We start from the raw sequence: 5,000 nt of genomic DNA, 5'->3' as shown, positions 1-5,000 counted from the left end.
CCGCTTCGACCGATACATTTTTTTCATTTTCAGAGAAAAAAAAATTTTTGTCAATTTTTTCAACCTTAAAAACGTTAATAAACTGCACTCTTATGCACGGATTAAGCATTGAAAAATTTTTAAAACATGTAATAAAAAAGTTTATTCTTGACCGTTCGGACTTAGAAAAATTTCGAGTACCCCGGATCGCCTGCTGGAATTACCGCACGGCCTGGACAGCCCGCATCGACCGATACATTTTTTCCATTTTCAGTGAAAAAAAAATTTTTGTCAATTTTCTCAACGTTAAAAACGTTAATAAACTGCGTTTTTATGAGTGGATTAAACATTGAAAAAATTTTGAAATATGTGATGAAAAAGTTTACTCTTGACCGTTCGGACTTAGAAAAATTTCGAGTACCTCGGATCGCCGGCTGGAATTACCGCACGGCCTGGACAGCTCGCATCGACCGATACATTTTTTCCATTTTCAGTGAAAAAAAAATTTTTGTCAATTTTCTCAACGTTAAAAACGTTAATAAACTGCGTTTTTATGCGTGGATTAAACATTAAAAAAATTTTGAAATATGTGATGAAAAAGTTTACTCTTGACCGTTCGGACTTAGAAAAATTTCGAGTACCTCGGATCGCCTGCTGGAATTACCGCACGGCCTGGACAGCCCGCATCGACCGATACATTTTTTCCATTTTCAGTGAAAAAAAAATTTTTGTCAATTTTCTCAACGTTAAAAACGTTAATAAACTGCGTTTTTATGCGTGGATTAAACATTAAAAAAATTTTGAAATATGTGATGAAAAAGTTTACTCTTGACCGTCGGGACTTAGAAAAATTTCGAGTACCCCGGATCGCCTGCTGGAATTACCGCACGGCCTGGATAGCCCGCATCGACCGATACATTTTTTCCATTTTCAGTGAAAAAAAAATTTTTGTCAATTTTCTCAACGTTAAAAACGTTAATAAACTGCGTTTTTATGCGTGGATTAAACATTAAAAAAATTTTGAAATATGTGATGAAAAAGTTTACTCTTGACCGTCGGGACTTAGAAAAATTTCGAGTACCCCGGATCGCCTGCTGGAATTACCGCACGGCCTGGATAGCCCGCATCGACCGATACATTTTTTCCATTTTCAGTGAAAAAAAAATTTTTGTCAATTTTCTCAACGTTAAAAACTGCGATAAACTGCGTTTTTATGCGTAGATTAAACATTGAAAAAATTTTGAAATATGCGATGAAAAAGTTTACTCTTGACCGTCGGGACTTAGAAAAATTTCGAGTACCCCGGATCGCCTGCTGGCATTACCGCACGGGCTGGACACCTCGCTCCGACGAATCGGTTTTTTCCATTTTTTTTGAAAAATAAATTTTTGTAATTTTTTTTAATGTCAAAAACGTTAATAAACGTCATGTTTACGCATGGATTAAACATTGAAATAATTTTAAAACACTTATTAAAAAAGTTGGTGTCGACCGTGGGACTTAGAAAAATTTCGGGAAGTCCGATTCGCCTGCTGGAATTACCGCACGGGCAGGACACCTCGCTCCGACGAATCGGTTTTTTCCATTTTTTTTGAAAAATAAATTTTTGTAATTTTTTTTAACGTTGAAAACGTTAATAAACATCATGTTTACGCATGGATTAAACATTGAAATAATTTTAAAACGCTTATTAAAAAAGTTGGTGTCGACCGTGGGACTTAGAAAAATTTCGGGAAGTCCGATTCGCCTGCTGGAATTACCGCACGGGCTGGACACCTCGCTCCGACGAATCGGTTTTTTCCATTTTTTTTGAAAAATAAATTTTTGTAATTTTTTTTAATGTCAAAAACGTTAATAAACGTCATGTTTACGCATGGATTAAACATTGAAATAATTTTAAAACACTTATTAAAAAAGTTGGTGTCGACCGTGGGACTTAGAAAAATTTCGGGAAGTCCGATTCGCCTGCTGGAATTACCGCACGGGCTGGACACCTCGCTCCGCCGAATCGGTATTTTCCATTTTTCTTGAAAAATAAATTTTTGTAATTTTTTTTAACGTTGAAAACGTTAATAAACATCATGTTTACGCATGGATTAAACATTGAAATAATTTTAAAACGCTTATTAAAAAAGTTGGTGTCGACCGTGGGACTTAGAAAAATTTCGGGAAGTCCGATTCGCCTGCTGGAATTACCGCACGGGCTGGACACCTCGCTCCGCCGAATCGGTATTTTCCATTTTTCTTGAAAAATAAATTTTTGTAATTTTTTTTAACGTTGAAAACGTTAATAAACATCATGTTTACGCATGGATTAAACATTGAAATAATTTTAAAACGCTTATTAAAAAAGTTGGTGTCGACCGTGGGACTTAGAAAAATTTCGGGAAGTCCGATTCGCCTGCTGGAATTACCGCACGGGCAGGACACCTCGCTCCGACGAATCGGTTTTTTCCATTTTTTCCGAAAAATAAATTTTTGTAATTTTTTTTAATGTTAAAAACGTTAATAAACTTCATGTTTACGCATGGATTAAACATTGAAATAATTTTAAAACACTTATTAAAAAAGTTGGTGTCGACCGTGGGACTTAGAAAAATTTCGGGAAGTCCGATTCGCCTGCTGGAATTACCGCACGGGCAGGACACCTCGCTCCGACGAATCGGTTTTTTCCATTTTTTTTGAAAAATAAATTTTTGTAATTTTTTTTAACGTTGAAAACGTTAATAAACATCATGTTTACGCATGGATTAAACATTGAAATAATTTTAAAACGCTTATTAAAAAAGTTGGTGTCGACCGTGGGACTTAGAAAAATTTCGGGAAGTCCGATTCGCCTGCTGGAATTACCGCACGGGCTGGACACCTCGCTCCGCCGAATCGGTTTTTTCCTTTTTTTCCGAAAAATAAATTTTTGTAATTTTTTTTAATGTTAAAAACGTTAATAAACTTCATGTTTACGCATGGATTAAACATTGAAATAATTTTAAAACGCTTATTAAAAAAGTTGGTGTCGACCGTGGGACTTAGAAAAATTTCGGGAAGTCCGATTCGCCTGCTGGAATTACCGCACGGGCAGGACACCTCGCTCCGACGAATCGGTTTTTTCCATTTTTTCCGAAAAATAAATTTTTGTAATTTTTTTTAATGTTAAAAACGTTAATAAACTTCATGTTTACGCATGGATTAAACATTGAAATAATTTTAAAACGCTTATTAAAAAAGTTGGTGTCGACCGTGGGACTTAGAAAAATTTCGGGAAGTCCGATTCGCCTGCTGGAATTACCGCACGGGCTGGACACCTCGCTCCGCCGAATCGGTTTTTTCCTTTTTTTCCGAAAAATAAATTTTTGTAATTTTTTTTAATGTTAAAAACGTTAATAAACTTCATGTTTACGCATGGATTAAACATTGAAATAATTTTAAAACGCTTATTAAAAAAGTTGGTGTCGACCGTGGGACTTAGAAAAATTTCGGGAAGTCCGATTCGCCTGCTGGAATTACCGCACGGGCAGGACACCTCGCTCCGACGAATCGGTTTTTTCCATTTTTTTTGAAAAATAAATTTTTGTAATTTTTTTTAATGTTAAAAACGTTAATAAACTTCATGTTTACGCATGGATTAAACATTGAAATAATTTTAAAACGCTTATTAAAAAAGTTTACTCTTGACCGTGGGGACTTAGAAAAATTCCGGCTTGCACGGATTCGACCACTCTGTTTTTCGGAGTTTCTGAGAAAAATAAATTTTTGTAATTTTTTTCATTATGATTTCTGAGTTCTCCCAGTAGTTTAATGTAAGGATTAAGCATTTAAAAATTTTTAAATCGAATATTAAAAAAGTTTACTCTTGCAATTTTTGGAAAAAAAAAATTCTAAAAAATTTTTCTTTCGGTGGAAACTAACGTTTAATATGTACAATAACGATTTATCGAATAAAAATCGTATGTTAATATATGTTCGAATCGACCATAGTTTCAGCGGCTAAGTACCAGCAGCCCGGCCGGTTGGTCTGTACGCGCGGCAGTTTACCACCATAAGCGCCCGTGCTGAGCGGCCGGCGCCGCGGTCGTCGCGGCCGCCCGTTTGGTTACTATAAGAGAGCACGTCGGTTCGAGCGGACCGGTCGGCGCAGCGGCGGGCGAGCGGCTATTCTACGATCTCGGTCGAGAAGCAGTCGTTCAGCTCCTCGAGGTCCATTCCTCGACTGTTCTGTACCGCGTTCCGTTGCGAATTTTTCTCTACACAGCATGACCACGGGTCGGTGTCTCAGACCGAATGGCCCTTATGTGGTAAGCCCAGAATGTTGGGTTGGATACAACGTATATTCGTTATACTTGTACGACTCTCACATCAACTCTCAGAAACCCAAAAGGGGTTTTCTATCCGAGCGAAAATATATTTTTCGTATACAAAAATTTAATGGCAAAGACCAAACGAAATACTACACACAAAAAGGGGCGACGAACAAAAATTGTTCGAATGAAATATAATATATACATATAAAATTGAGGTGTCCTAAGAGAGAAATACATAAACTAAGAGGTATATATTATAAGAAATATATATTATTTCTGGGCAAAGAAGAGAGAACGAAAAGAAGAGTATGATCTTTAACGCGAGGGCCTCGACATGGGTACGCCTAGCATGGTTCGCGCTTTCTCGATATGTCCAGCATGTTAACGTACGCGGTCTTCGGACTTCGTGCGTTATGTCCGTGCTTACACGATGGAGAGCGCTCGAGCATACGTGCTTACAAACCTGAAAGTCGATGTGACATCCGAGATTCTTTTTCTTCTAAAAAGATCTCGGAGAGATACACGGGAGAGTTTGAAATTTTTGGAGGTCCTCCTGATGTATATGCGCGGATATACCCATGTGGTAATTCGTGCGGAGTTGGTAATCTAATAGTGGAGCGAAATTTACCAACTCGAAAGAGAAGAGAGAAGAGAGTAGAGAGAAGAGAGAGGAGAAAGAGAACTGTCTTAAAGACGAGAAAAAGTATCGTCGATCCGACTCTT

This window comes from Nomia melanderi, unplaced genomic scaffold (genome assembly GCF_051020985.1).
Source record: "Nomia melanderi isolate GNS246 unplaced genomic scaffold, iyNomMela1 scaffold0136, whole genome shotgun sequence".
Classification (NCBI taxonomy): domain Eukaryota; kingdom Metazoa; phylum Arthropoda; class Insecta; order Hymenoptera; family Halictidae; genus Nomia; species Nomia melanderi.
The sequence above is the reverse complement of the archived record's forward strand: the minus strand, read 5'-3'. Positions refer to the sequence as shown.